Here is a 21200-nt window from a genome sequence, read left to right on the forward strand (position 1 = left end):
GTTGGCCGCTACATCTGCTGAGTTGGCTCAGCTTTGATTTACGCTGCATGCTGACTTTGCTGAACTGTGCTTTTTACAAAAAATTGTAATAAAACAGAGATTTGGTGAATGCCTTACTGATTACAAAATTCTGTGTATTGCATCTGTCCACCATTCCTGTGTAGGGAGTTGATGCTTGAGGATGGCCTCCATTGTCTCTTCAGCTTCTGTATATTTAAAAAAAAGTTGGGGCTACATCAAACAAGTGCTTAATTTCATTCATTATAAAAAGTAGATTTTCTATCTTACTATAGAAAATATGTCCTGTAATAGGCCCTGTGTCTTCTGAAGTGCTGGCCTTCTCATTGACCTGTGCTGAGGCAAAAACATTTACTCTTTTAGCATACTGTTCATGGGTGAATAATTTCCCTCCGCTGTTCAGTAAGCTAGGGAGTCCTCTACTCTGCAACACCTGAAATTTCTCCATGAACTTATTTACCTCTGTCTGCATATCCTGGGTTCTCCTGTCCAATGTCTGCACTAGATTTCTAAGAGTAAGAACCCTCTTGATCATTTGAATGGTCTCAGTTCTATTTGTGATTCCAATGGTGGCTAACTGAGAACTTGTTTTGTGGTTAAGCACATTGATCATTCTTGTAGCAACTTCAGGCATATTTCCTAATAAGGCCCTTGATGTTCGGATTTCCTTCTGTGCCTTTGGGATGAGCTCTAGTTGCTCATGGATTGTCTCGATATATGGCCACTGGTTGTTGATGGATTGACCAATATTGGACCATATCATTGCTCTGATCTCAGATATGATTTTATCTAGCTTGAGCTCATTCTCAAGCTCTTTGATCCTGTCTTTAAGGGCCTTGATTTCCCTGGCCTTTTCTCCCACCTCTCTTTTTGTCTTATCATGCCTTTCATTTACCTTGGCCAGCTTTTCCTTAGTTTCATTCAGCTCTGTCATCTGGGCTTCCAAAATTTGTATTTCATTCTTCAGCTTCTGCATATCTAGGCTCTGATCTGTGCTGAGGGGTGCTGCTGAAGTAGATGTGGCTGTTTGTTCAGCCTGCTGAGGTGGAGGCACAGTAGTAGGAACAGTCTCCTCAAGATTGATGACTTGAGGAGGGGGCTGAGATGTCTGCCCTTCTTGTGCTTGTTTTGATGATGCTTGTAGAGGTGCTTGTGTAGCTTCATATTGCCCCAATTTTTCTTGTGCCTTCACAAGCTCTTTGTAAATGGAAACTAGTAGGGCAGTAGAATCCTGCTCATACCTTTGCTTTGCTACCTCATCAGTCTGTGGATGGATAGTGGCTGGAATTTTGATCTTCTTTCTTAGTGCAGCCATGTCAGCATCTCTAAGTTGCAGGATCTCTTGTATCCCTTTGATGTCATTGGGATTGTGCCCAATTTCTACAATGATTTCCTCCAGGGCTCTTATCCTGTTGTCTTTGGCCTGAGAAGAGGCCCTCTCCAGTTCTAGCTGGGAAGCTGTGGCATTCAGACTGCTTGTTAATTTGTAATTATCCAAAGTCTTGTCGGCCAATGAAGCATACACCATTTCGCCAGTTTGCTTATGCAGCTCAATTTTGTCCATAGGGTGTATGTCCTTGGCGAGGACCTCTAGGTTAGTCCTAAGATAGTCAGCAGTGGATTGTGGCTGGAGTGCCGTAGGCATAAAGTGACTCATTATCATTTTTCCTTCACTTACATCAAAAGCAGACATAAGTCTCTGCTGATTGGAAGGAGCCATGTTTAGCAGGTGATTGTACAGTTGTACTTTGATAGGATCACTCCTCCTCTTGATGTCTATAAATTGCTGCTTGATGCTTACTTGTCCCTCTTTCTGCTGGCTGGAGGAGCTGACCTCCCCTCCCATGGTCCTGTCCTGTTCCTGCTGGAAGGAACTTGCTGAAGCTTCTCTGCTGGGTGGGCCCATGCCCAATGCCTCTCTTATTGCTATATCCTCCTCTGGAAAATCATTGAGTCTCTGCCTTTTCTCTCCCTGGTCTATAGAGGATGTCAGGGGAGTCTCTCTGTCTCTTTTTCTAAAGACAAATGTATCCTCCTTTTGAGGGGTTTGGAGGACCGAGGCATCAAAGGTAGTGTCTTGTCTTGTAGGCACCGTTTTTTCAGTGGTCTGAGGAGTCTCCACTGTTTCTTTTTGCTGGGCAGACTGCTCCTGCCTTTGTTCTTCTTGATGTTGTTGCTCTTGCTGTTCTGGTTCTTCTTGCTGCCCTTGCTGCAGCCCTTCTGCTTGCTGCTGTTGTTTTTGTTGCTGTTCCTGCTCCATCTCTTTGCCTTTGCCCTTTTCTGAGATGTTTTCACCAGTTCTTGTAGCTTGATGTTGGGCAGTTGAGGAAGACGCTGCTGCTCCAATTTGTGTGCTTGGCAGTGAGGTGACCTGTGAATAAAACTCAAGGTCAGCCATCTTCTTAAGGTTTCTTAGAGCTCTTTGATTAAGCTCTTCTTGGGTCACATTTTCTTCTAAAGTTCCTCTTCTCCACTTGCTTTGGTTGGCATATTTTTCTAAGTGAGGAAGGCTATAATGACCATAAGCAGATAATTTGTATTTGAGCCTCCTCATTGTAATGAAGTTGTTGGGGTCATAGGGTTTCCATATGAAGCTGTATTTGAGACCAAGGCCCACAAGCATTCTATCTGCCTCTCTCCACCCTTCATCCCTTTCATTGAGAAGGAAATGGCCAAGTTGATTTCTGACTTTTAACTGTGCCTTCTTACCTTTTCCTGAAAAGTGGAGCATATCCACATAACCAAACTGCCTGAAGTATTCCAAGGCAAGTAGCCTCATAGGCACAAATTTAGGTAGTTTAAATGGGGGCAACTCACACCCATATAGTCTGATAACGGTGTGGTGTTGGTAGAAATACCAATCCCCAATACTGTATGCTTTTGATAAATGCAGGAGTCTTTGCATTTCGTCTGTCAATCTGGGAGGAGGTGAACCCAACAGTAGAGTCAAGGCTGGATGGATGAAAAGATCAATAAATTCGCAGTAGGTGTATGGAGAACAACTTACTATGTGAAAAACGGATGTCCAATACACTACTGATCTCAGATTGCCCTGTGCATCTACTCTCTTCTTTGGGAAGGAGAACTTATCATGCTGGAAGTATAGGAGCAGATGATATAGGTAAGAGGTGTATTTAAATACCCTTTCTCTTGACAGATTCATCAACTGCTCATGCATCTTATCTGATATGTATGTGGCATAATCATAGTAGATTGGTTTCTTTCCTGGGGAAAACATAAGCATCATTTGTAGAACAGTTTCATCCACATACTCCACTGAATCATATCCCAAGATGGGACTGATCATGTCTGCAAGGTCTAAGCCCAACTGGTTAAGGTAGGCAAAATTGATGGGAGGAGTTTGCACAGTATCAGCTTTGATGAAAATCTGATTAAGCTTTGTGATTTGTGCCTCTGTTATCCTGGCTCCCTGTACTATTAAATCAGCTAATGATAGAGGGACCAGCTTTTGATCTGTCTTGAACTGCAACATCTCCCTGATGGCTTCAGGGGTAATGAGGAACAGAATTGAGCCTGAAGAGTCCAGCACTGCCCTCTGGGATGCATCATAGTAGTCAGCAACTAAGTGGACAAGCTCAGGGAATTGATTAACCTGAGGAAGCTTGAATATTGGGAGAAATGAATCCCAAATTCCCAGGATGTCTGTCCCCCTCTCATGTTTGATCTTTATTTCATTTAGGATTTGTAAATGGAACCTGCTTTTGCTCAACATTTCCTCTGATATCTTGTAGTCCAAGTCTGCTAATGCTCTTGTGTCCAATGTTCTATTAGGGGCATTCAGGGGAGCTACATTGAGGGCTATAGGAGCTACAGGGGGGTCCATTGTTCTCCTTTAGGATTTCTGTTTCTTCAAGGACTGTGTTACTATGCAGAGTAACACAACCAGAGTTCTCTTTGCAAAGAATGAAAATGTCTGAGGAAAAGGGTGAATGCAGAGTCTACAGCAGTTTAAATACTATTTATAGCAACTAGGACCAATGTTTGGCTTTTCCTTGTCTCTCTCAATGGTGAAATTTGGTTTAAATGAGCCTGCCGCGATTGCGCAGACAGAACCTAGTTTTTTAACAGAATGTAGGTAGAACAAAGCTCGGCTGGTGTTTTTCGAGGTGGTAGTTGGAAATTAAAAGCTATGCAGAGGAATCCAGTGGTGAATTCATAAGTTTTAACGTTCTTTAAGCCTTCGGAGTGATTTATAGAGAATTGCAGGCGCACAGAGGACAAATGATGAAGAATACCTGGTAAAACAGTGAGCAAAGGACGTATATGCAGGTTGGACTCGTACGCTGGAGGTCTCCTGGTCGATTTAGCAAGTTGACAGCAAGCTCGGACGTGAACGCATGCAGCAGCAAGAACAGAAAAATGAATGAAAAGAACATAAAAACGTGATTTTTGGCCATAATATAGACTTTTAGCAATTTGGCGCCTTTTTGTGATGACGTCAGCATGACGTCATTGGTGGGGTCAAGGTCAGATGACGTCATGCTGACGTCATCGGGTGATGTGGCGAGCCCTGACTGGCCCACGGCGGTGATGAGGTGGCGGGACAGATCGGCCAATGACTGGGGTGACAGTTGACATGGCGGCATAGGTGGCGGTGACGTAAGGCGACAGGAAGCTGACGCGGCGAGGACGTAATGTAAGCGGAATGGGAAAACCGGAAACCGGCAGCGGTTTCATATCGCACCGCTTACGGTACGGTGGTGGTTTGCCGCAGTTGTACCTCCGACGCGCTGTGGTGAGGGCGCGTGGTAGCGGAGTGACGTACCCAAAATACGGACGTTGGGAGGTAACCTTCGGGCATCGGAAGGACTCCGACGCGATCCGGGCCGTTGGATGGGAGGTATTTGATCGGACGGTCGTCGGGACAACTGAGATGACAACCAAGTACGGGGAAAGGGGGGATTAAACTAATGTTTTTTCTGGGAATTTGCGCGCTGACGGAGACTATGTAAAAGTGGGTTTTCACGTCTTATTTGGAAATAGCTCCGCCCTTTTAGACTTAGCATAAAGAGAAAATGTCGATTTTTTATGGTTTTTGGCCATTTGAGGCGGGTGAGGGTAGAGATTAGGCTTTTTTAGGGGTTTTTATGTGCAAAAGGGGTCAAAATGAAGGAATTAGCTCATGAGGGGCAGAGGTACTTGGCTTAGGTTCATCAACATGACCAGGTGTCATTCGATCCCTGACTCAAGACTTATTGGCTAAAATACCAAGGGGTGGGTATTTACATAATGCTTGGGGTTTATACACCATGGTGTTAGTAATAATAGGGGAAAAGGTAATATAGGGGATTTACATAGTAGAATTAGAGTTAATATGGATAGAGGATGAGTGGAGGGGAAACCATTTAAGTTTATATGAAACAACTTGGTTTTGAGAGTAGATCAAAATGAAAAGATTTTTAGACAAGAAATGTGGCTTTTGAAGGTTATGAACCACCATGAAAGCTTAGTCTTTTTCCATGAATCTTAGCTGATGGGGAATGTTAGAAATGAAATTGGAGGGGAATGAGGGAAGTTAGTCATGCTTCCTACTGCAATTTGATGAAGAATAACACCTTAATCAATTAATTGACTTTGCTTTGATACCCACAGTTACCATCTCTGCAATGGTAGGGATAACCTTTCTGCAACCCCAACTACTTACCCAACTACCTGCCTAGCATTTTTTCTTCTTGGAGGGTGCATTTGGACTTGCAAACCCTTACTTGCCTTTTCTTTTCTTCGGCTTTTTCTTTTGCTTTTTCTATTGCCTTTTCTATCTACTTCTACCCTTATCTCTTCCAAGGTCCCAGATTAAGCTGTTGGGAGCCTTTTCTTCTCTACCTGAACTAGTTGTCTGCCAAGATTAAGCAGTTTGGACAGACTTCTTTCTCTAGTCTATAGCAGAAAATTGAAAACATGGCATGACCCATATTAAACTGTTGGATCATCCATCAAAATTGAAATAAGGTCATCAACATTGAAACATTTTACACACCTCTTGTTCTCTAGGAAATATGGGATCTTTGTGATATCAAAGCAGAGCATATTTGGACTTTCTCTTGCCAATCATGAAATATGAATCCTATTGGTATAGGTATCCAACAGTGGCTCCACATGGGGATGGTTTTTCTTTTGAAAGACCAAGAACAGCAGGTCAGATTGCCTTGCTCTTTGACTGCCCATACCAATCTTGAAATTTGCTGTTTTGATGTATCAAAATTGTGTGCTTCTTTCTTGGAAGACCTCTGATTCTATTTGCCTTTTGCTGGTTGATGAATCACTTAGAAAACTGCATTTTACAATCTAAACAGAAAATAATATGTACATCTGCATATATACAAGGGATCCTTAGATTCCACTCATGGGGAATAGTCAAAATAGTGCTTCAACATCCTGCCATTGATAGGACCTTCATCCAAGTCAGTTTCAGTCAGACTTTTAAGGAAGTAAGTGTTGTTACCTTGTACTGCTTGGACAGCAAATGGTCCTCTCCATAAAGAATCAAATTTTCCATGTTTTCCTTTCTCTTCTCTTCTTGCATCCCACTTTAAGACTTTGTCTCCCACCCTGAAATCTTCTGCTTTGGTTCTTCTATCAAAGGCCTTTTTCAATTTTTCTTGTAATATCTGCACTCTGCTGAAAACTTGTTCTCTAGTTTGCTGTAGGCAAATTATCTGGTTGATCCTCCTTTGCATATCATTTGGCTCTGCTTGACTCTCTTGCAGAAGCTTCATAACCGGCACTCCTAGTGCTGAAGGGAATTTGGCTTCTAATCCATAAACTAACTCATATGGGCTGGTCCCAATTGATCTTTTTGTTGTTAGTCTATCTGCCCATAAAGCATTGACTAGTTTCTTATGCCAGTTCTTTTTGTTCTCTTCCAGCACCTTCTTTATGATGTTTATTAAACTTTTGTTTGATGATTCAGCAAGGCCGTTTCCTTGGGGATAGTAGGCAGTAGAATGGCCTAAAGTAATGTGAAATTTATGGCAGAAGTTCACCATCTTCTTGGATCTGAAGGCAGCAGCGTTGTCTGTTATTATCTTGTCTGGACAGCCAAATCTAGCCAGTATATTGTTTTCCAAAAACTGAATGATTACTGAATCATTTGCTTGTCTGCATGGGGCAGCTTCAATCCACTTGGTGAAGTAGTCTGTTGCTGTCAAAATCCATCTGTGTTGGCCTGAAGATGAGGGATGAATTTCCCCAATGAAATCCAAGCCCCATTGTTGGAAAGGTCTCTCTGTTGCAATAGGTCTTAAGGGGAGTGGCAGCAACTGTCTTTTGCCCTCAAATACTTGACATTGATGACATGAGGTGGTGAATCTCTTAACATCTGAGAACATGGTGGGCCAATAATACCCTGCCCTTAGTATTTTATCCACAGTGGACTTCCAGTACAAGTGTCCACCACAGTGTCCTGCATGAAACTCCTGCATGATATTGTTAGTTTCATTTTCCATTAAACAGTGCAGCAATATACCTTCATGGTTTTTCCAAAGCAGATTTCCATCCATCACACAAAATCTTGATGTTTTCATTTTTAAGAACCTACACTTAGTTCTGGACAGTCCTGGGGGAGCACACAGGTTTTGTAACACATAACAGATATCAGAGTACCAAGGAGATTGTTCAAAGGTTACATTGATCTTTGGAGTCGCCAGCTCTGTTTCACTGTCCAGCTGATTGATATCTAGGGCCTGGAAATTTGATTCTGTCATTAATTTGGCCAAGCCTTGCCCTTTTATTAGCTTTGTAGGTTTTATTTCAATGTCAAATTCAAGTATGCTGGCAATCCATTTTCCTCTTCTGCCCTCTAAGTTTTCTTGGGTGAGAATGTCTTTGACAATAGCACTTGGTACATAAGCCACAACATGGGAGTAAAGGATGTAAATCCTAAAGTCTTTGATAGCTTTGACCAAAGCATAGGCTTGCTTCTCCATAATTTGATATTTTAGAGGGGCATCTATAAGAGCCCTACTGAAGAAGGCAATAGGCTTATCATTCCCTTGGTCATCTTTCTGTAATAAGACAGCAGCAATGGTATGCTGGGAGGCAAAAGAGAAGATGATGAATTCTCTGTCAAACTGAGGATTGGTCAACACTGGGGTTTGGGTAAGGGCCAGTTTTATGCCTTCAAAGGCTTGCTTGGCTTCAACAGTCCATTTGACCTTTGAATCTTTCTTTAACATGTTGTTCAATAATCTGATGAGTTCTGCTAAATTTGGGATAAATCTTCTTAAAAAATTGATTTTTCCTAAGAATCCTTGCAACTCCTTGACATTCCTTGGGTGAGGCATTTGTAGGATAGCTTGTATCCTATCTGGATCAATTTTTATGCCATCTTTTGAAATAATGTGTCCTAAGAGTTTGCCTTCTTCCAAGCCAAATAATGACTTCTTGGGATTTAAGGAAATACCATATTTCCTGCATGTTAGGAAAATCTGTCTCAAATGTTTCAGATGTTCTTGGTCAGATTTTGAAAAGGGTGTAAGATCATCTAAGTAAATGACTAGGAAGTCATGAATCTCTTTTGCAAAAGCAATATCCATTGCTCTTTGAAATGTTGCCCCTGCATTTTTCAATCCAAAGGGCATTTTTACATATTTGAAAGTTCCCCATGGGGTTGTAAATGCAGTTTTGTCTTGATCATCAGGGTGTACTAGGATTTGATTAAAGCCTGAGAATCCATCAAGCAATGACATCCTTGAAGCCCCCACCACTCTTTGGAGAATGTGATCCATTTTGGGTAAAGGATAATTATCTTTGAGTGATACTTGATTTAAATTCCTTAGGTCTACACAAAGTCTAATCTCACCAGTTTTCTTTCTTGTAGGGACTAAATTTGAAATCCACTCAGAGAACCTGATTGGTGCTATGATACCAGCTTTGAACATTTTCTGCAATTCCTTTTCGATGGAAGGAAGGAGTATAGGATTGATCCTTCTCAAATTCTGTTTGAATGGTTTTTGATTAGGCTTGAGGGGAATGGTATGCTGGATGACAGAAGTATCATAGGACTTTAGATCCTCATAACCCCATGCAAAAACATCTTGAAACTCTTTAAAGAGGTCAATGTATTTGGGTTTTTTATCAGGGGGCAAAGAAGCAGATAGCTTTATTATTTTAGGCTTGTCAATAGTACCAATATTGCATTCTTCAATGGCTGCATCTAATGGTTGCATTTTTGGCTTCCTAGGGATGTCATTTGAATCAAAAATGTCCTCTAGCGGGGTAAGGCCTGTTGGAAGGAAATTGTCTTTGAGTTGTATGATTTTAGCTTCTGCGCTGGTCACCTCTTCACAGTCAATTTGGTGAATTTGCTGAATGTTTTCGTTGTTGAAGATGGTTGGATTCAGTAATTGTTTTGATGTTCTAGATGATATTGGATGAACCATCTGTTGAAACAATATGTGTGATTGACTTGCTGATTCAAGTATTTGTGATTGACTTGTTGATTCAGTGTCAATATTTAATCCTGCAAACTCTTGTTGTAAGGTTAGAAAATTGTTTATTTGCATATCATCCTCAAATACTTGCCATTCTTTAACATTGTTTGGAATGGAGGGTCTGTACTTGACCTCGGCTGTGAAGCAATTGTTGGTTTCCAGTGGAAATTTGAACGTGCTGGCAAATGTTGCCAAACTGTGTGCATGGAGATTGTGGCCCCTTGAAATTTTTGTGATAAGGAACTCAGAGAAAGTGTCCAATATTTCAATTACAGCATACCTGTAAGACCTCAACCTTTTGTCATTGGTGACAAAACTTCCTTTCACTTGTTGAATCACTAGATCAGAGTCTCCCATGATCGAAACCGTAGGAGCTTGTAATGCCTTTACTAGCTTGAGACCTAGTAACAGAGCTTCATACTCTGCCATGTTATTAGTGCATCTAAAGTTTAACCTACAAGCTCTGCCTTCTGCATGGGTTTTCTCTTTGTTATGTATCCAAACTCCAGCTCCTGCCCCTAACTTGTTGACTAAGCCATCAAATTCTAGGACCCACAGGATATCTTGCTTGACAGGAGATTTAAAGATCTGTTCATGTGATGGCAATGTAAGCAGGAGTTGGGGTTTCTTCTTTGGCTTGTGTTCTGGGACAGTTTCATCATTGGATTGAAAATCTTTGACAACTAGAGGAGGGGTCGTGTCCAGTGCTTGACTGATCGATATTTTATGGGTGGTACCTCCTTGATTAATGTTTTGTTCTTGCATGAGGGTTTCGGTCCTAATGTCATTGTTTGAGAGGCTTGCGCTGTCATTGAAGAGAATGAACGAATCTATGTCTGAATGGACAACATATACAGGAAAGTTTTGAGGCTTTTCCTCACTGCTGACCATGTATTTCATGAGTGTTTCTCTGTAGAGTCTCTTTGGTTGCCCAAAGACAGAGATGGTGGCATATGACATATCTAATTGCAGGGAGCCTTGGAGTTTGGCTCCCCATGATCTTGATAACAGTATCCCATATTTAGGTGGGATATCAGCGACTACAACATCCATTAGAATGGTTTTGTTGGGGTATTGAACCAGGGACACACATAAATCTTTTATTAGACCTAAACACTTGACTTGGCTGGAGTCAAAGGAAAACACGTCCTTGTATGGTCTTGTTATATCCAAATTCAATCTTTCCATGACTGCTTTTGGCATGAGGTTATGAGAAGCACCTGAGTCAAACATCGTGTTATGCAGAATTTTGTCATGAATATGCAAGCTGACATAAAAAGGTAATATCCCTGTAACTGCTGTTTTTCCATCTACCTCTGGGCCAAACAGTAATTCTGGAGTGTCATCTAACACATTTACATCATCTTTGTTATTAGTGAGTTGAAGGGATTTCTTAATCTGTTGTTTATAGATGTCATGCTTAGCTAGTTCTGAGAGGGGAATTCCTATCTTTAGCTTGCCAATCTCTGTGCCTAGGTCAAAAGGTTTATCAGCTTGGGTTTTGGAGTTATGGATAGCAGCCCTTTCTTTGCTCATTACATCTTCTTGTTGGTTTTCATCTTAACTTTGAGACCCGCCCCTTTTGCTCATGTCTGGAGGGGTAATATCTAAGTCAGGGTGAGAGGACGACATTGCCATAGGCCGTTGTAGTGGTGACAAAAGTGTGGTGACCTCTTCAACCACTACTTTTTCTGTAGGCAAGTTTGTTTTGTCATTAGGTTCTGTGACTATGGTTCCTTTAGACTGCTGTTTATCTTTTATCTTTTGAGGCTGATTTACATTTACCGTCCTACTCCTTAGCTTGTATTGTTTGTGAACTTCATAGACAGCACTATCATATCCTTGTTTAAAATCAAAGGATTCTCCTGATTTAGTTTGGAATATTTTGATTTCATCATCCTCATGGTCCTCTTGTGTTAAGAAAACCTGGCTTTTACCATCTAGACCCATTAGATTAATCTCAGGGTCTTCATTAGGTTCAGTTGATGTTGAAGTTTCTGCATAATTTTCTTGGAAAGGGGGTCTAATGTCTTGGTCAGCACTTGTTCTACCAATGTTTTGGTTTTGGGTTCTCCTAAAATTCGGATTTCTAGGAGGGTTGTTTTGTGGTGCTTCCCATGATGACTTTCTTTCAACTGATTCCACTCTTTCACCCAATCTCTTCATTATATTTAGTATTGCATCCAGCTTTTGATCAAAGCCCGAGGGTTCTTCTTTGAAGGCAGTCCTTTTCTCCAATTTTGCCCTGTTTCTTTTGGCAATTAGGTTAGCTTCCACTGTGACAGCAACCCTTTGAGCTTCTTCAAGGGTTGGAGGATCTCTTTCCTTCAACTGATAGGCCATATCAGGGTCAAAACCATCAGGGAATTTATACAGGGCTAAATCAGGAGGAGGCCTTAAGTTCTGTGGAATAGCATTATATACATTGTTAAACCTAGCACAATATTCCAAAACTGTCTCCTGGGGACCTCTCTTAATAGTGTCATATTCACCAAGTACGTGGAGAGGATCTTTCTTCTTCTCCCATCTCTCAGTAAAAGCTTCGTAAAGCTGATCAGGTGTTGTAATGGAGTTTGCATTGAGGGATCTGAACCAAGTTCTAACATCCCCAGTTAAACTTTGAACAAAAATTCTCATTCTGACAGTGTCATCATCTATTTCATAGGTCTCAAAGTGGTCTTGCATCTTCTTGGCATGCTGGATAGCTGTTAGAGAGCCATTTGAGTCAAAATATGAGATTTTACTTTGATAATCTTGTGGTAAGGCCGCAGCATTAGCTGGTATCTGCAGAGTTGCATACCTGTTAGCCATATTTATTAGGTTTAGAGGGTTAATAGGAACAAATGGGACAGCAGGGATCAGTGGTATAACAGGGTTAATGGGATGAGTAGCTAGTGGGAGACTGGTCAAAGGAGTATGTGCAGTGGATGAAGATGTGAGATGAGGACTTTGCGATGTTGATGGTGAACTAGGGGAACCAGGGGTGGACCGGAAAAGAACTTTGCAAGGAGTGGGAATGAGGCTGGGATGATCCGAACTTATATTTGCATCAGCAGGCTCCTCCTGCTTTTGCTGTCTCCGGATGTTTCTTTGGATGGTATTTGGATTATCAACAATGATGGGTGGTTTAGGGTCAGGATTTGCCCTAGTATGCCGAGGATTTTTCTTAGGAGCCAGCTTCCAACCTGTTTTTGGGATTTTGTAGGAAGTTTTTATATCTGCAAGGACTGGATGAAGATTTTGGAATGGCTATATATTCTCACAGCTAAGACGAAGATTTCCCAAACAAGCTCCTCCCTAAAGCTGTTAATGTGATGCAGAAACAGTTCTAAGGCCTCTTGGCTGGTTTCAGGTTTGATGGTAACTTTGGAAAACAGATAGTAATTGAAAAATCCTAAGAAGTCCCCAGTGGAGTCGCCAATTATGTTAACACCCAGGTTGTTCCCTATGACTCCCAAGGGAATATGGCCGGGGTAACCACTAACCAATCTTTGGGTTACAGTTCCTAGCCTAACTGCAACCAGAGAGGGCTCTCTCTTTATGGTTTGTTTCTGTTATGATGGTGTTTTAGGCTAGCTATTATGCTCAGGCTTTATTTTGTGTTTGGTTGAAGGATTTCTTTCAGGTCTTATGAGGCAGTGTTTAGACAATATAATACCATTGGGCAATGGAGTCTGGAGTTGTGAAATGATCTGATATGCTGGTTTGGTGTTGTTCTAACTGCAGGGCCTATTGAGTATTTTAAACAGACAAACTAGATCAAATGGTGATGTACGTTGATTCAACAGAAAGCAATCAAGAATTTCCTATTGAGCTGGTGGGTGAAAGTGAGCACACTGCACAGGAGCAAAACTTTGAATTCCTGTGACAAAGGTGACTGTGATAGATGTATTCCAGAAAGTGCAACATTTAAGAATTACACTTAACTAGATTACAGCTGAAGAAAACATTGATAAACAACGCAGATTGAACTCAGGTTACTCAGTGAATAAATCCTGAAAGCTATTCTTTTTCCTTGTTGCTTAGTATTGAAAACAGATAACATATACGGATTTTAACAAAAACAGCTAATTAACAGAGAGAGATACAGAGACTTATTGTATGATGAAATACACAGGGATCCAATAGTTATCAACAGCCACCAGAACGCATCCAACACCTCAGAAATCCAAGAAATTCCATTGCTTTGCTCTATTAACTTCTAAAAAGGATTACAGCATAAGAACTTCTTCGGGAGAAATCCACAACAACCCTTGCAATCTTATGCCAAGGGGACTTTATAGAAATGCGTATACAAAATATCTCAGGCATTGAGTCATCTGAGAGAGAAAATATCTACATTGTTACGTTCAGAAAGTAGGCAAGGAATTATTACAATCTTAAATGCAGCGTAAATGCCCTTTATGTCTGTCAGAGGATTGTTTTGACTTTTGAGTGTCACTGAGTCGGTTGCATTACTCTGTTTTAATTCTGGAGATACGCATTTACTTTTGGCTGCGCAGTGCGTTCTTGGGTCTGCCAGCTGTGGTTCTCTTTTTCTGCTTTGTTGGCCGCTACATCTGCTGAGTTGGCTCAGCTTTGATTTACGCTGCATGCTGACTTTGCTGAACTGTGCCTTTTACAAAAAATTGTAATAAAACAGAGATTTGGTGAATGCCTTACTGATTACAAAATTCTGTGTATTGCATCTGTCCACCATTCCTGTGTAGGGAGCTGATGCTTGAGGATGGCCTCCATTGTCTCTTCAGCTTCTGTATATTTAAAAAAAAGTTGGGGCTACATCAAACAAGTGATTAATTTCATTCATTATAAAAAGTAGATTTTCTATCTTACTATAGAAAATCTGTCCTGTAATAGGCCCTGTGTCTTCTGAAGTGCTGGCCTTCTCATTGACCTGTGCTGAGGAAAAAACATTTACTCTTTTAGCATACTGTTCATGGGTGAATAATTTCCCTCCGCTGTTCAGTAAGCTAGGGAGTCCTCTACTCTGCAACACCTGAAATTTCTCCATGAACTTATTTACCTCTGTCTGCATATCCTGGGTTCTCCTGTCCAATGTCTGCACTAGATTTCTAAGAGTAAGAACCCTCTTGATCATTTGAATGGTCTCAGTTCTATTTGTGATTCCAATGGTGGCTAACTGAGAACTTGTTTTGTGGTTAAGCACATTGATCATTCTTGTAGCAACTTCAGGCATATTTCCTAATAAGGCCCTTGATGTTCGGATTTCCTTCTGTGCCTTTGGGATGAGCTCTAGTTGCTCATGGATTGTCTCGATATATGGCCATTGGTTGTTGATGGATTGACCAATATTGGACCATATCATTGCTCTGATCTCAGATATGATTTTATCTAGCTTGAGCTCATTCTCAAGCTCTTTGATCCTGTCTTTAAGGCCCTTGATTTCCCTGGCCTTTTCTACCACCTCTCTTTTTGTCTTATCATGCCTTTCATTTACCTTGGCCAGCTTTTCCTTAGTTTCATTCAGCTCTCTCATCTGGGCTTCCAAAATTTGTATTTCATTCTTCAGCTTCTGCATATCTAGGCTCTGATCTGTGCTGAGGGGTGCTGCTGAAGTAGATGTGTCTGTTTGTTCAGCCTGCTGAGGTGGAGGCACAGTAGTAGGAACAGTCTCCTCAAGATTGATGACTTGAGGAGGGGGCTGAGATGTCTGCCCTTCTTGTGCTTGTTTTGATGATGCTTGTAGAGGTGCTTGTGTAGCTTCATATTGCCCCAATTTTTCTTGTGCCTTCACAAGCTCTTTGTAAATGGAAACTAGTAGGGCAGTAGAATCCTGCTCATACCTTTGCTTTGCTACCTCATCAGTATGTGGATGGATAGTGGCTGGAATTTTGATCTTCTTTCTTAGTGCAGCCATGTCAGCATCTCTAAGTTTCAGGATCTCTTGTATCCCTTTGATGTCATTGGGATTGTGCCCAATTTCTACAATGATTTCCTCCAGGGCTCTTATCCTGTTGTCTTTGGCCTGAGAAGAGGCCCTCTCCAGTTCTAGCTGGGAAGCTGTGGCATTCAGACTGCTTGTTAATTTGTAATTATCCAAAGTCTTGTCGGCCAATGAAGCATACACCATTTCGCCAGTTTGCTTATGCAGCTCAATTTTGTCCATAGGGTGTATGTCCTTGGCGAGGACCTCTAGGTTAGTCCTAAGATAGTCAGCAGTGGATTGTGGCTGGAGTGCCGTAGGCATAAAGTGACTCATTATCATTTTTCCTTCACTTATATCAAAAGCAGACATAAGTCTCTGCTGATTGGAAGGAGCCATGTTTAGCAGGTGATTGTAAAGTTGTACTTTGATAGGATCACTCCTCCTCTTGATGTCTATAAATTGTTGCTTGATGCTTACTTGTCCCTCTTTCTGCTGGCTGGAGGAGCTGACCTCCCCTACCATGGTCCTGTCCTATTCCTGGTGGAAGGAACTTGCTGAAGCTTCTCTGCTGGGTGGGCCCATGCCCAATGCCTCTCTTATTGCTATATCCTCCTCTGGAAAATCATTGAGTCTCTGCCTTTTCTCTCCCTGGTCTATAGAGGATGTCAGGGGAGTCTCTCTGTCTCTTTTTCTAAAGACAAATGTATCCTCCTTTTGAGGGGTTTGGAGGACCGAGGCATCAAAGGTAGTGTCTTGTCTTGTAGGCACCGTTTTTTCAGTGGTCTGAGGAGTCTCCACTGTTTCTTTTTGCTGGGCAGACTGCTCCTGCCTTTGTTCTTCTTGATGTTGTTGCTCTTGCTGTTCTGGTTCTTCTTGCTGCCCTTGCTGCAGCCCTTCTGCTTGCTGCTGTTGTTTTTGTTGCTGTTCCTGCTCCATCTCTTTGCCTTTTCCCTTTTCTGAGATGTTTTCACCAGTTCTTGTAGCTTGATGTTGGGCAGTTGAGGAAGACGCTGCTGCTCCAATTTGTGTGCTTGGCAGTGAGGTGACCTGTGAATAAAACTCAAGGTCAGCCATCTTCTTAAGGTTTCTTAGAGCTCTTTGATTAAGCTCTTCTTGGGTCACATTTTCTTCTAAAGTTCCTCTTCTCCACTTGCTTTGGTTGGCATATTTTTCTAAGTGAGGAAGGCTATAATGACCATAAGCAGATAATTTGTATTTGAGCCTCCTCATTGTAATGAAGTTGTTGGGGTCATAGGGTTTCCATATGAAGCTGTATTTGAGACCAAGGCCCACAAGCATTCTATCTGCCTCTCTCCACCCTTCATCCCTTTCATTGAGAAGGAAATGGCCAAGTTGATTTCTGACTTTTAACTGTGCCTTCTTACCTTTTCCTGAAAAGTGGAGCATATCCACATAACCAAACTGCCTGAAGTATTCCAAGGCAAGTAGCCTCATAGACACAAATTTAGGTAGTTTAAATGGGGGCAACTCACACCCATATAGTCTGATAACGGTGTGGTGTTGGTAGAAATACCAATCCCCAATACTGTATGCTTTTGATAAATGCAGGAGTCTTTGCATTTCGTCTGTCAATCTGGGAGGAGGTGAACCCAACAGTAGAGTCAAGGCTGGATGGATGAAAAGATCAATAAATTCGCAGTAGGTGTATGGAGAAAAGCTTACTATGTGAAAAACGGATGTCCAATACACTACTGATCTCAGATTGCCCTGTGCATCTACTCTCTTCTTTGGGAAGGAGAACTTATCATGCTGGAAGTATAGGAGCAGATGATATAGGTAAGAGGTGTATTTAAATACCCTTTCTCTTGACAGATTCATCAACTGCTCATGCATCTTATCTGATATGTATGTGGCATAATCATAGTAGATTGGTTTCTTTCCTGGGGAAAACATAAGCATCATTTGTAGAACAGTTTCATCCACATACTCCACTGAATCATATCCCAAGATGGGACTGATCATGTCTGCAAGGTCTAAGCCCGACTGGTTAAGGTAGGCAAAATTGATGGGAGGAGTTTGCACAGTATCAGCTTTGATGAAAATCTGATTAAGCTTTGTGATTTGTGCCTCTGTTATCCTGGCTCCCTATACTATTAAATCAGCTAATGATAGAGGGACCAGCTTTTGATCTGTCTTGAACTGCAACATCTCCCTGATGGCTTCAGGGGTAATGAGGAACAGAATTGAGCCTGAAGAGTCCAGCACTGCCCTCTGGGATGCATCATAGTAGTCAGCAACTAAGTGGACAAGCTCAGGGAATTGATTAACCTGAGGAAGCTTGAATATTGGGAGAAATGAATCCCAAATTCCCAGGATGTCTGTCCCCCTCTCATGTTTGATCTTTATTTCATTTAGGATTTGTAAATGGAACCTGCTTTTGCTCAACATTTCCTCTGATATCTTGTAGTCCAAGTCTGCTAATGCTCTTGTGTCTAATGTTCTATTAGGGGCATTCAGGGGAGCTACATTGAGGGCTATAGGAGCTACAGGGGGGTCCATTGTTCTCCTTTAGGATTTCTGTTTCTTCAAGGACTGTGTTACTATGCAGAGTAACACAACCAGAGTTCTCTTTGTAAAGAATGAAAATGTCTGAGGAAAAGGGTGAATGCAGAGTCTACAGCAGTTTAAATACTATTTATAGCAACTAGGACCAATGTTTGGCTTTTCCTTGTCTCTCTCAATGGTGAAATTTGGTTTAAATGAGCCTGCCGCGATTGCGCAGACAGAACCTAGTTTTTTAACAGAATGTAGGTAGAACAAAGCTCGGCTGGTGTTTTTCGAGGTGGTAGTTGGAAATTAAAAGCTATGCAGAGGAATCCAGTGGTGAATTCATAAGTTTTAACGTTCTTTAAGCCTTCGGAGTGATTTATAGAGAATTGCAGGCGCACAGAGGACAAATGATGAAGAATACCTGGTAAAACAGTGAGCAAAGGACGTATATGCAGGTTGGACTCGTACGCTGGAGGTCTCCTGGTCGATTTAGCAGGTTGACAGCAAGCTCGGACGTGAACGCATGCAGCAGCAAGAACGGAAAAATGAATGAAAAGAACGTAAAAACGTGATTTTTGGCCATAATATAGACTTTTAGCAATTTGGCGCCTTTTTGTGATGACGTCAGCATGACGTCATTGGTGGGGTCAAGGTCGGATGACGTCATGCTGACGTCATCGGGTGACGTGGCGAGCCCTGACTGGCCCACGGGGGTGATGAGGTGGCGGGACAGATCGGCCAATGACTGGGGCGACAGTTGACGTGGCGGCATAGGTGGCGGTGACGTAAGGCGACAGGAAGCTGACGCGGCGAGGACGTAATGTAAGCGGAATGGGAAAACCAGAAACCGGCAGCGGTTTCATATCGCACCGCTTACGGTAGGGTGGTGGTTTGCCACAGTTGTACCTCTGACGCGCTGTGGTGAGGGCGCGTGGCAGCGGAGTGACGTACCCAAAATACGGACGTCGGGAGGTAACCTTCGAGCATCAGAAGGACTCCGACGCGATCTGGGCCGTTGGATGGGAGGTATTTGATCGGACGGTCGTCGGGACAACTGAGATGACAACCAAGTACGGGGAAAGGGGGGATTAAACTAATGTTTTTTCTGGGAATTTGCGCGCTGACGGAGACTATGTAAAAGTGGATTTTCACGTCTTATTTGGAAATAGCTCCGCCCTTTTAGACTTAGCATAAAGAGAAAATGTCGATTTTTTATGGTTTTTGGCCATTTGAGGCGGGTGAGGGTAGAGATTAGGCTTTTTTAGGGGTTTTTATGTGCAAAAGGGGTCAAAATGAAGGAATTAGCTCATGAGGGGCAGAGGTACTTGGCTTAGGTTCATCAACATGACCAGGTGTCATTCGATCCCTGACTCAAGACTTATTGGCTAAAATACCAAGGGGTGGCTATTTACATAATGCTTGGGGTTTATACACCATGGTGTTAGTAATAATAGGGGAAAAGGTAATATAGGGGATTTACATAGTAGAATTAGAGTTAATATGGATAGAGGATGAGTGGAGGGGAAACCATTTAAGTTTATATGAAACAACTTGGTTTTGAGAGTAGATCAAAATGAAAATATTTTTAGACAAGAAATGTGGCTTTTGAAGGTTATGAACCACCATGAAAGCTTAGTCTTTTTCCATGAATCTTAGCTGATGGGGAATGTTAGAAATGAAATTGGAGGGGAATGAGGGAAGTTAGTCATGCTTCCTGCTGCAATTTGATGAAGAAGAACACCTTAATCAATTAATTGACTTTGCTTTGATACCCATAGTTACCATCTCTGCAATGGTAGGGATAACCTTTCTGCAACCCCAACTACTTACCCAACTACCTGCCTAGCATTTTTTCTTCTTGGAGGGTGCATTTGGACTTGCAAACCCTTACTTGCCTTTTCTTTTCTTCGGCTTTTTCTTTTGCTTTTTCTATTGCCTTTTCTATCTACTTCTACCCTTATCTCTTCCAAGGTCCCAGATTAAGCTGTTGGGAGCCTTTTCTTCTCTACTTGAACTAGTTGTCTGCCAAGATTAAGCAGTTTGGACAGACTTCTTTCTCTAGTCTATAGCAGAAAATTGAAAACATGGCATGACCCAGATTAAACTGTTGGATCATCCATCAAAATTGAAATAAGGTCATCAACATTGAAACATTTTACACACCTCTTGTTCTCTAGGAAATATGGGATCTTTGTGATATCAAAGCAGAGCATATTTGGACTTTCTCTTGCCAATCATGAAATATGAATCCTATTGGTATAGGTATCCAACAATATATTCGACGACTTCCATGTACCGTTCAATATCCCACAGGTGTCTACGCATTAAAAAATATATATAATTTGATGGATTTACATGCGTTCTTCTTTATTTCTTCATGGATCCATCATATTCATTCCAAATGTGAAATACCAATATGTATATTTGATAATTCAACCACTATGATCAATACTCCATAAATCAAAATTTCCCATAATACATAACAATGTCATTTTCGTATTATTACTATTTGAGTGAAAGAGAACGATATCTCATCATTTTTTAGATTTTCACCCCAAAACCAATTTTTGAATTAAAAAATAATGTTAAATTACTTATGACTCATCGATATATCATAATTGTTATATATCTAAAATTATACCTAACACACTCATGAAAACAACAAAGTTCACAAAAATGAGGTGATCTCTACTATAAATAATATTAATATTAACAATAATAAAACTATTAACAATATTAATATTAAAACTAACATTATCATTAAATTTTAATTTTAAAAATATATCAATCTAATAAAACCATTGATAATGCTACTAAAACTAATGTAACTTTGAACAACCATATTTATGAAGCTTAACAGTTAGTAAAGATAGATTAGGAGGCCTGGGAGGAATGGGTGTCTAATAACGTAGGATTCTAATAAATAAATAGCCACCCATAGATAAACATGGCTTATGGCATATAGTATTGTAATATTTATAGTGTTAAATTTATATTTAAATGTAAATTTAAAAGACAGATTATATAGAATTTGTTTTAATCCTATCAAATGATATTTTTAATAGCAAGTTATTAGGCCACATTGTAAATCAACAAAGGATTTACATAGATTATTTGACCAAATTTATTTACTAAGGATTCCATGGGTATGAATATGGTATCCAACAATGTGAAAAATGTTTTGGATTTGCTTCAAAATGAGTTTCATGACATGGATCTTAATGACTGTTTATAGCAATTTTTGTGTATAGAAAAACCCACATCTATGAACTGGATTGAAGGGCATGGAAAATCAGTGGTGTGTGATGCTATCATCACAAAGGAAGTTGTTA

Source organism: Pinus tabuliformis, chromosome 9, assembly GCF_031772625.1.
Source record: "Pinus tabuliformis cultivar Carrire ecotype Pingquan chromosome 9, CPIR1, whole genome shotgun sequence".
NCBI lineage: Eukaryota > Viridiplantae > Streptophyta > Pinopsida > Pinales > Pinaceae > Pinus > Pinus tabuliformis.